Source organism: Tamandua tetradactyla, chromosome 14 (assembly GCF_023851605.1).
Source record: "Tamandua tetradactyla isolate mTamTet1 chromosome 14, mTamTet1.pri, whole genome shotgun sequence".
Lineage (NCBI taxonomy): Eukaryota > Metazoa > Chordata > Mammalia > Pilosa > Myrmecophagidae > Tamandua > Tamandua tetradactyla.
In genome coordinates, this window is record NC_135340.1 from 15,881,110 (window position 1) to 15,893,209 (window position 12,100).

General features: G+C 42.9%; 1 non-coding gene across 1 annotated transcript; it reads right to left on the bottom strand.

The window, feature by feature from the left end:
• Positions 1-9,450: 9,450 nt before the first annotated feature.
• On the bottom strand, positions 9,451-9,557 carry LOC143656692 (U6 spliceosomal RNA). Its single transcript, XR_013162595.1, has one exon. It is a non-coding gene; the product is annotated as a U6 spliceosomal RNA (small nuclear RNA).
• Between the last annotated feature and the right edge of the window lie 2,543 nt (positions 9,558-12,100).

Sequence of the window (12,100 nt, forward strand, 5' to 3'; positions counted from 1 at the left end):
TCGCCTCTCCCTGGAGTCACGGCTTTCTGCGTACACGCGCTTCCTTTGTGTTCTGCCTGACTGCTATATTAATGGGGCGGATAACCCGGATCCTTCGAGAAGGAGAGGAAGGGATTGCGGGTGGGGAGGGCGGGGAAGGGAACCCAACAGCTCTGGTTATTGACCCTCGGGCCAAAGCGTCCCGAAGCCGGCTGAGGGAAAGCTAGTGGAGGTGGAGAAAGTTCACTTTGGGGCCGCCGACAGTAAATTAAAGGCCTGCAACAAGTTTTCAGGAAAGGTGACCTAATGCCAGGGCTCTGTCCTGGGCTCAGGGCTGCGCGTCGCGTCGCCGCGGGCGCTGGAGAAAGTGCCCCGCGGGCCCAGCCGGTCGCCCGCCTGCTGCTGAGCCCCGCCGCGGCCACGCTGGGCCGCATCCTCCAGTCACAGGCGAAAACCTCGTGACCGCGAGCTGCAGGGATTCACCTCCCTGAGGTTTAGTCTTCGCAGACTATCCAGCCCTACCATGCCAGCCCCCTTACGTGCTGCGTCCCAAAGGTTAACACTGTAGTTGAAGCCCTCCAACCACCTTGGCCAGCTGCCTTCCCAAAGCCTCCTGCTTCCCCACCCGCAACCCCAAAGGGCCGGCTCCCTCCCGGTCGGAGGGCGTCAGGCTTAATCACAGGTGGAACCGCTGCCTACCCACGAAGTGGGCGCGAGGAAAGGTCATCTTGGGACCTGAGGCCGGGGGCCGTCGGGGTCCCTGCCGCCAGGTACGGACCTTGCTTCTCCGCGGGGCCCGGGGACCGAGCGCGCGGCCGTGCCCTCTCCCCTCCGCGCCGCACAGCGCCGGGGCGCGCGTGACACCTGCTGCCCGCAGGCCGCGCGGCCCGACGTGGCGCTCATTGCCGAGGCGGTTCTCAGCCCATCAAAAGCCCGGGCTTTCTTCAGCCGTATGGGCCGCGAGGTGAACAACAATGCCCGGGCCCCCTTACTTCAAAAGCGGCGATCAGGGGAAAGGCTCCCCCAGAGAATTTTTTTATCCTCAGCCTTTCATTCTTGGTTTAAAAAAAAAAGGCAGCAGCAACTCCAGGGCCCGGGCGAGCCTAATGCCCTTTGATGGGGATTGAATTCATTATCTCCAATAACGCAATTGTGCTGGGCCGACGAAAAGAGCAAAGCGGGGCTCTGTCCCGCCCGAGGGGCCCGGCCGGGCGGGGCGCGGGGCGAGGCGCGCTCTCGGGGACCAGCCCGGACGCGCAGTCCCGGCTGCGGCGCGGGGGCGCGGGGCCGCGGGGCCGGCGGAGGCCGTGCGGGCGCGGGGGCGGGGCGGCTTTCGCGGCGGAGTTATTTCGCGGGTCTCCCTTTGCAGCCCTCCCCCGAAGGCGGCGCAGCCGGCGGGGTGTTGACTCAGCTCGCTCCCCGCCTCCCGCTGCTGTCCCCGGCGCCTCGGGCGGGCCGTGCGCGAGGGCCGCCGGGCACCCCTCCCTGCTGGGCCCTCCTACGTCCCGGCGCGCCGCCCGCGGGCTGGAGCTGCTTTACCCGCAGCCGGGCGCCGACGGACGCGGCTTTACCGCGCCTCCGCCCCGCAGTCCCCGCCGCGAGGCGCTCCCCTGTCGCCTCCGCGCGCGCCCCGCACAGATTGCGGCACGGCGCGGGGGGATCCCCGACCCGGCTGCGGGGCTGCGGGCGCTGGGCGTGCGGGCCTCCCCCTGCCCTCCGGGCCCCGCGGACCCTGCTTGCGGCCGCGCGCCCCAGACCTGAGCGCCTCTCCCGGGGTTCCGCCGCCATCCCTGCCCTTTCAGCCACCCCTTGCCCGGCCTTCTGCTCTTCCAAGTGTGCGGAGGTGAAAACGGAGAACGGAGAGCACTATCACGTGTTTTGACCGTGTGTGAGTGCGTCCTGCGGGTGCGTGTGTGTGGAGAGAGCGTGAGAGAGCAGGGGGAGGACAGGAGGAGGGAGGGAGACGGAGAGTTCCTAAGAATCGTGATCAAAGAAGGCTTCTCCTAACAGGCCAAGCTAAGTTGTCACGGGACGTGCTTCCCACATAACCCTACTTTTCCTCCTCACCAAGTACTGGGACCTTATGTCTTGCAGTTTTATTTCAGGCACGTAAAGAATAATCATAAAAACAGAATTTAAAGTACTTTTCCCCGCCCTGAGAACCCTTGTGGAATGCTGTGTGGCAGCCCCGTGGGTTAGTCGTTCCTCGCCGCAGTCGTGGCTATCCGAACTTTACCCTTCCCTTCAGAGAAGTAGAGTCGGCACACACCCTGTAGGTGTGTGTGTCACACAGCCACAATAGTACATTTACTGGGGCTTGGATTCGAGACTGTCCAGAAGACCTTCCCCGAAGCAAGAAAGCAATAGACGGAGCGATCTGACTTTGGATAAACCAAGAAGAGTTTCACGTTTCAGCTGGGCAGTGTTCTCATGAGGAGAAATGGGGATTTAGTTATTTAATTTCCTTCAGCATTAAATGGAGTAACCTTTACATATTTAGGTAGTGGAATTCTAACCATACCCTTCAATTTTTAGGCCCAGACGCTTAATTTGGTGAAAAAATTCCACTGTGATAGGTAAGACCAAAGAGAAAGACAAAGTTCTTTTTCCCCTTCTTTTTCTTTTTGTCTTACAGAACAACATCTTGAATATAATTTTATTAAAACATACATTTACTTTTTTAGGAAGTCTTCACAGTTTTCATTTTACCTCCAAAAGGATGTAAAACATTTACATTGCAGATATTCTGAGTTCCTAAAAGTCAATGGGTAATTCTACTCTTTGGGTGAGTTATTAAATTCCAGAAACCTACTATGTTATCGAAGAATGAGGGACTTCTTTTCTGGACCATCACCCTATTTTTTATTAACTTATTAAAGAATAAATTTGAATTTGGGTGAGGCATTCATTTATAGTGTGGTGACACTGCAGTCACCTTTTATAAAAGGCAAGGTCAAGCGGAGATTCATCTTTGCCCTAAATTGTGGCACACATATTCCACACCTGGTAGAGTGCACACTTCCCTTGCATGCTCATTATCCCATGCTTAGAGATACTGAGGAGAAAAAGGCATTTGTACAGAGTAAAGATGACAGCAATTTAGATTTTCCAACTATTTAGTGATTTTTAAACATAACGTGTATGATCAGAATAAGTTACACATTGGTATAGCTACTTGGGAATTAATTTTCATGACATTTTTGAGCACTTTAAAGTGACTACACTCTATACCTGTGTAAAAACCATCTGTGAATGAGAATATATTCAAAATAACAACCAAAAAAGCTTTAAATCTGACATATATCTACTAGAGTACAGAAGCTACAGGACAGTCCTGTGGTTTATTAGATAAACAATTTGTTTAGTGCCAGAGCACACATAAAGGATTACATGAATTCAGGTGAGCACAGCACCATAGGGTGGATGAATTACTAAACAAAAGATACCATGATTTTCAAGTAGTCTTTCACCATGAAACAGGACAGCATGGGGGTGGGGAGGGAAGGGGTGGAAAGGAGATGTAAAGCATTTCAGTAGAAATGAAAAATCAGTGTTCTCTAAAGTGCAATCCAAAGCACACTTTTGCCTTGAGATTCACAGAAAAATGGGAGCATAAAACATGATAACAGAAATGACCTGTCATGTATTCTGCTCCGTTTACCTGCAAGATTAGTGCAGGATTATTGCCCTCAGAATATTCCCAAACCACGTTCTCGATAGATTTAAAGGTCAAGCATTGAAGACCTCCCAGTTCTTGAGTTTATTGATGTAATGGAGAAGCTCTGTATTCATAGGGCAAAACATTTTGCCAATTCAATATTTCTCTGATATTAAGGTAAAAATTACTTGTATTTTAAGTATGACTCTTAGAGGATCCATTTTTATTAGGTCTCAACCTCTCTCACAAACCTGAATGCCTGTCTCTTTAAGTGTTCATTTAGCTGATTGATACATATTTACTGTCTTTAATTCCCACCTAAGATTGATCCGAATCAGGGTTGGAAAACACCTTTAACAGGAATATGCATTTTGTTTTCTAATTTTCATATTGAGGAAAGTTGGGGTGGGGTGGGCTGAAGTTAAACCTCAATAATTCCTTTGAATGATACCAGCATTATAAATAGTAAATTTAGTCCATTTGTGAGATGTCTTCCAAATGCTGGGTCACGAAGCCTCTTTACCTTTTAGATATGAGTTATGGTAAGAAGTCAAAGGACTTCCTCTTTCCGGACAGAACCTAGAGAGCAGGTGAGAAGGAGTGGCTAGGGGGTGGTTAATTTAGAAGAAAACAGTTCCTCATATGAAGAGGTGTTTGTTGCATATGGCCCAAAGATTGACATATGACCTATCAGAAATATATTATGACAGAGTTTTATATACTAGAGACCAAGACAGTTCAATATAATGATTCCAAGGAGGAATAAAACGTTATTATTTCAGTTCCAGAGATGCAGAAGCCAGAGCTGGAAAGCTGAGTTTTGATTTGAAGCCTCAGTCTCAGAACTGGACTTTGGGCTCCTAAGGCTCAGAAGGATTTGCTCACTTTGTGTAAAGCACCCATTGGGGTGTGCCAGGTTTGGATGAGTCCTCGACACTATACCTGCCTCTTAAACGACACGTCTACTGAATCAGGCAACTTGAAAGAAAATGTTTATTTAATCTGACAAATTATTCACATTGGAAGTATAATCAAAGCAAGATAAGATTGTGGGTTAAGTGGTGAGAGCAAATGAGAAATGATCTCCCTTGCAGTCCACTGCTATCTCATTTATAAAATAGAACAATGGAAAGGAAAAATTGGATAGTAATCAACATGAAAGGTTGTAGGGCCTCTGAGGACTTTTTTAAAAAAATAACATTAAGAAGTTGTGTAATAACATTATAGTCTATATAAATCCATGGAATATAAGATTGCAAAGATTTATCAACTCCCCTCAAGTTGGCCATTGGGTCCCAAATGGGACAAGTTCTATCCAGTTTTAGGTTCATGTGGTATAACAAGTGACAGCATTGGGTTTTATTTACGTCTCTGTAAAATGAGTACAACTTCAAAAGTATTTAAAGAGCCTTCTTACATAAAGTGAGGTCTGCATTTTTTTCAGAATTTGTTTTAAACACATATTTTAAAGTCTTTTACATTCACTCACAACTGTTACCAGATGATATTGTTTGTGGAATAACCTGAGATTTTAATAATAAGCAGACATTAACTTTGACAAAGTAAAACATAGCCCTTTCTATTTTAGACTTAGACTCAACAGAAATATAAAGCATTTCATACCCGCAGAACAAGTGGGATAGAAGATAGTGAGATGCTTCCTGAGGGATAGGAAACAATGATTACTTTACTGTAACCAAAAAAAAGTTTTGTTTTGTTTTGTTTTTCTTCTTCACTAAGGTGGGTAAATTTGTTCTCAAGAGAAATAAGAAAATAGTGGTTACCAGGAAATGTAAGGGATAAAAAAGATGAGGGAAACGGAAGGAGGGAGAAGCACTGCAGCAGAGGTGGCAGAAGGTGTTGAGTCATGGTACAGACCCACCGTCCAGTGGATTGAGGGAGTGAGAAATGGGGCAGAGGAAAATTAATGGCTGGAGAGAGGTAAACAGAGGGTGCCAGGAAAGGACCAGGCGTGAAAAGATTTGGTGTCGTCATAGCAACGGGCTCAGCCCTGCTCCCCCCTGAAGCCCATTCAGCTGTGAGCTGCCGGAACACGTTTTTAATTAAAGCGTATAAAAGTTGTTTTGTAAGGACTTCTCCTCATCCGATAGATTTCAAAATGGTTAATCAGGCTTCATCTCCTTTTGATGCTCACGAGAGCATGGGGCTACAGCCTGCATTGAAACTGCTGCTGCCGCTGAGGGAGTTATCTCTCAATCACACCTAAAACCAGAAATGAGCAAGGCATCTAGTTATTTAGATACACACAAACAGAGAATGCAAGTGGGAGTGGGGAGTCGATTTTTATGGCTTTGAGTGGAAAAATTAATTTTCTCTGCTATAGAACTCTTCCTTCTGGGTGGCTATTGCCCCTGATAGATGTTCTGTTTAGTTTTTTAAAACAGCAAGTCTTTTTGCCTTTGGGTGACACAGACCAAATGCCAAAATAAAGGCTCCAAATTATTTATATCAAACAATATTTAATCTAGCCTGGGTATTCCAAGGAAAAGGTATGTTTATATCACTCTTATATAACCATCCCATTTTGCTAAAGAATAAAAGAGCTCTCACTTCTAACTCCTCCGTAAATTCATTATTTTCAGCAACAGTTGAATTGTGTTCTTTAATCAGATGCATGACTTAATAGAAAACAGTATCTTTTGTCGGTTCATGAAACACCTTCTTAGCCGCTGACTTAAATATTTTCCAGCATCTTCATCTTTGTTCCACCTAAATCTTGGCAAGTGATCTTGTTTATAACTTCAATGAAAAAAAAAAAACGATGATTTTACCTGTAGTTCATTCTTTCCTCTATCCCATATTCCTACTCAAGATTTCAATTTCTGTACCAATAAAGCCTTCCTTAGGTCTGGGAGGAGAAGGAGTCCTCCCTCCCTTTCAGGACAAACATATCTGAAAGTGTTCTTAGTCCCAGATTGTCATCTGTGCTTTTCACTGCTTTGCTGGCATCTTCAGTGTTCGTTTTTTCAGTGGCTCCTCCTCAGCCCTCAAACATTTCCCCCTCCTCTGTTTTTGTGTGTGTGTGTGTGTGTGAGGGGGAGTCATTTGGCTTCACAAAATCTTATAAATAACATTGTCTTGCACTCCTTTTCACTGCCAAACTTTTCAGATGAGTGGTCTTCCCCCACAGTCTCTACTTCTCCATTGCCTTGCAGTCTCACTTATGACTCCTTAAGGAATTTAAACTTCTTTCTTGAAGGTCATCATTATTTCTTAATTCAATGATCTGTTTTACTCAGTACTTTTTGAGTTTTAAACTGTCTTAACTGTCCTGAATATTCTTAGTAATCTTAAACACCCTCCTGGCAAGGATTCCTTGATACTAGCATCTACCCTTGATGGCTTCTCCACCTCGGTGACATCTTCTCTCTCTGCATCAATCTCCACCATCACCCACGGCTCTTTACTGGCCTCTAACATCTGGAAATTGGCTTGCACATATAGCTCGGCTTCATGTTTTTAGGAGCTGGCCAGGCACTCACAGCTAGGCCTGGGGGTTCTAGCAAATGTGAACCATCTTACTGGATACCAACTTTAGGCAAGGCCACTCTATAACCATGAAGAAATGAGACAAAAACAAGACCATTTAAAAAGTTTTGTTTAAGTACAGACAAAGGGCAGGCCATGGTGGCTTAGCAGGCAGAGTTCTTGCCTGCCATGCTGGAGACCCAGGTTTGATTCCTGGTGCCTGCCCATGCAAATATAAATAAGTAAATAATAATAAGTACAGACAAAATCAAGGTCACTGTGCAAATCACAAAAATACCAAATATTCACTCATCCTACCCCATATGAGTTAGGTCGCCTCTTTATAAATTAAAGCTTTAACCTTGCTCCAGTCTGTTCTTTGTAGATAACGTTAATTAAGGTACCAAATCATAGAATCACCCCCACATCTTGAAAGCATCCAATCCAAAATCCAACCTTCTTGATCCCTCTTCAAAATTACCTAACATGAGTCCCAGTTCTATAATAAGTCCTATCTGCCATCCTCATATTGAAATGTCCCACAGTTCCCCATGGCATGTGGTCTCCCTTATTTGCAATGAGCAATAAACCTGAGTTGTTCAACTACATGTATGTACCTGGTAGTCCTGGGCTAGAGAACATTGACAGGCCTTTTATTCCTTTGTTTCTTGGCTTGAATTAACATGTATTAAGCTAAAAGTCCATCCCTGTCCTCTAACAACCTCCTGTTTATTTCTAGACCTGCCTACAAGGTATTTCCATGAACAACCAATATATTTGAATTAAAACAACTAGTTTTCTTCAGTAAACAGGCAACTCTCCTGACTTCTATTTCTATAATTCTTTTCGTCACCTGGGTTTGGAAAGTCACGGCCATCATTGACTTCATCCCCTTTATTGCCCATATATCGGCAATTAATTAATTAATATATCCACTCCATTGCCCAGTACTCCAATTTTTCCTTCCTTGACGTTTCAAAGTGACAATTTTAGTTCATACTACCCTCCACTATGTGTTGAAAGAGCTCCCATACTTTCTTTGACCAATTCTTGTCCACACTCCATTTCTACACTAACATTTCTGAAAAATAGCTTTCCATGTACTCAAACAAGTCCCCACCTTTTGAAGCCAGAGTTTTCACAGTATAAGATTAGTAATTATATATGAATAAATAGCACGGTTTGCCCACCTTATAAAATAAATGTCATTTTAGGCTGCACACATGGAATGGGGAAAGCAAGAATCCACTGGTCACTGCAGAATTGTGTTTCATGTTAGGATCTATATTTTAAGAAATATAAAGAAAGTGAGGTACATTTAGAAGAGAAGCTTCTGGTTATAGATGAGACTTGTGAAGAATGGTTTAGTCTGAGGAGGTCTGAGTGCAAAATAAAAAAATCTGTTAACGATTGGAGGATAGTATAGTTACTTTCAAGTATGTGTGAGAGGGATTAGAATTATTTGTTGCAATGGGATTGTAGTGGGCAGAATTAGGGCCAGAGAGTAGAAATGAGAGATTGACAGATTACAGCTCAGTATAAAGACATTCGTAAATGGTTATAGGCAGAGTAAGCTGCTGTAGGAATTAGTGAGTTTCCCAACATTGAGGTTCAAGTGTGGTCTAGATGAACTCTCGGATAACCATCTCTAAGGGTAAGTTTGTCTGCGAGCTACCTGGTAAAGCCTAGAGTCAGTGCTTTCACCCACACATTAATGCTTTATTTAGCAGACATAAGAAATGTTTCTTTTAAACAAGATATACTATTTCATGTGTCCTATTATTTTTTATGTCTCCCTACATATATATATTTCTCTATCTATACATACGCACACAGGCAGATATGTGATATGCATATCATAGGGAATTTTGTTCACAGATTTTTTTTGCACGGGTCCAAAATTGAACCTGGGTCTTCCGCTTGGCAGGCGAGAATTCTACCACTGAGCTGCCTGTGCACCCTTTCCCATTATTGTTTTAAAAGCAGTCAAAATTCATTTATCTTATCTTACACGTGTTTACCTTTCTAGTGCTCTCATTCTTTCCACATGTGATCACTTTGCTTTTGCCTAATCGATACCCTTTAGAATTTCTTTAGTGTGAGTTTGATTGTGCTATTCTCTCATTTGTATTTTGATGGGTATTTAATTCTAGGTTGTTGAAATTTTATTTTCAGCATTTTAAAGGTGCTATTTCATTCTATTAAGATTTCTGTTACTTTTCTGAGAAATCAGCAATCAACTGCTTTGAAAGTAATATGTCTTTTTTTCTGGTTGCCTTTAAAATATATATATATATATATATTATTTTTCAGAGTCACAGTTTAAAAATATGGAACGCTTCACGAATTTGTGTGTCATCCTTGCACAGGGGCCATGCTAATCTTCTCTGTATCGTTCCAATTTTAGTATATGTGCTGCCGAAGCGAGCACGTAAAATGTGTTTTTTAAGTCTCTGTCTGATAGTTCCAGCATCTGTTCCATCTCTGGGTCTGGTCCTGATGACTATTTTATCATTTCACAATGGGTCTTTTTCTTTTTGCTTGCTTTATAATGTGTCTGGTAGTGTTTTTATTAAATGTCAGATATTGAGTGTGAAAGAACGGGAGAGACTGAGGTAACTCCTCCTGTAGGCCATTAGTGTGGGGAGCTGAGCCAATGTAGTCAGTGTTTGAGGTGACCTGTATTTTGTTGTAGCAAGCACTTGAAATTACTTCAGTGGTAGACTGGCAGCCACTAGGGTTTCTTTCAATTTCCCGGCTCCCCACTCAGATTTTAACAGGTTCTGTCTGCCTGCAGCACAGAGGAAGTCTCTCTCAACATTCTTATCCCTCCCCCAGCAATAGACTGCTTTTACTTGCTACAGACTCACGGTGAGGGCAGGAGAGTGGTTTCTCAGTTCTTCTTCCAGCTCAGTCTTAGGCTGGCCCTGTACAGCTGAGCCTCAGTGGTTCTCGGGGTTCCTTCCTCACCTCCAGGGACAGACACTGAATCTTCCTCCAAACTCCATCTGGAATTGGTGTAAGTGTCTTAAGTGTGAGTGAGTTTCATGCTCCTTCCCAACTAGAAATCAACCTTTGCCTGGGGATAAGGGATGGGAAAATTCCTGCCCTTCACCCAGTGGCAGACAGCTTTTATTTGAGGTCAGAGAAGGTTCAGGTCTAGGATACGGGCAGATTTCTTGCCTCTCCCCACTTGGTGGATGGGTAGATGGGTCTAGGGTGCAGGAGGTTTTAATGCCTGTTCCTTGCTACATACCTGCTCTTTGCTGTAGTCAGTCACCACCGTGCATTCATAAAGGGTCTGGGACATGGATGGGTTTCTCCAGGTACTCCTGCTCTACCTTCAAAACCTTGGCAGTCCTTGCACACCTGTGCCATTGAGAGCTACTGTCTCAGTTCCTGCCCTGCTCTGTTCTTCTTGTGAGTACTTGAAGGAGGCCCATGAAAAAAGTTGAGAAGTGTGTGCACACGTCCTTTGTGTTGTTACTCCCAGTGGTTCTGAACTTGCTAGCCCACACGAGGCTTTTGAGGTTTTGTTACAGCTTTTTTTTTTCTTGTTGTCCTTAAAGTTTTAATCATGTTTTCTTAGCTGCTTTGTGGTTACCACTTCTTTCTCCCATACTATAGCCAAAGATGAAACAATTCATATGAAGTGTCTTATTTCTCTTCAGAGCAGCTCATTCTTTGGAATTTAGTTCACCTTCTTGCCTTGTGATTTCATCTCTCTCATGGGCTCAAACATTATGATTTTGTAGATAATCCAGGTTTTCTCTCATTATTAAGGTGGTTGACATTCTCTTGTAGCTTTCTATTTCAAAAGTGTAGTGGAGATTTCTCTCTAGTTGCTTTTTTTTTCTTTTCTTTAATTACCACCACTTCTCTTAATGAAAAATAAATCATAACCAATAATCAATATCTTAAAGAGATTTTACGAACACAATAAAAATCACAATATAAGGATCTAATTTAGATCCTGATTTAATCAAACTAAAGTGAATATTTTTTTCTTGAAAAATTAGTTTATTTCAGGAATATGTCACTATAGATTCCATCATTCCTTTTTTGCCTATATTATATTTGTTTTGATTAAAATACAGTTTTATCTACATTGAATCCAATTGCATAAAAACCTGAGTTTATATTTTGAATGTTTAATTCAAACATTAGTATTAAATTAGTACTAAATTAGTTTAATACATTCAAAAGACAAACTCAAGTTTTTATACAATTGGATTCAATGAAACATATAATCAAAACAAATTAAACAATTAATCAAAACATATAATATAGGCAAAAAAAAGGAATGATGGAATCTATAGTGACATATTCCTGAAATTGTGCATATTGGTGGTAAGGAGAATCATTCTTATGTTCATAACTTTTTTCATTGAACAGTAACTCCCCCCAAAATTAGTGAAATATCAATTCCATATATTACATACCTGCATGGAAACTCTGAAAGGACGCTAGGTACTCTCTCTATATGTATTTAAAGTTTTAATGTAGCACATGTATTTATGTCTTGCTTGTCCATTTACAGATCTAGGCTGGATTGATGACTATGCTACGCCTGGAGGAGTTCCAATAATGCATTTAAAGACATTTTTTTTTTATTGAGAAATCTTCACACACATACATTCCATACATCGTATACAATCAGTGGCTCACAGTAGCATCACATAGTTGTGTATTCATCACCATGATCATTTTTTAGAACATTTGCATCACTCTAGAAAAAGAAATAAAAAGCAAAAAGAAAAAAATGTACACATAGCATTCCCCTTACTCCTTTCTCATTGTCCGCTAGTACTTCCATCTACCAATTTATTTTACCCTTTGTCCCTCCTATTATTTACTTATTTTATCCATATGCTTTACTTATCCATCCATATCCTGGATAAAAGGAGCATTAGACACATGGTATTCACAATCACACTGTTACATTGAAAAAGTTATGTATTTATACATTGGTCT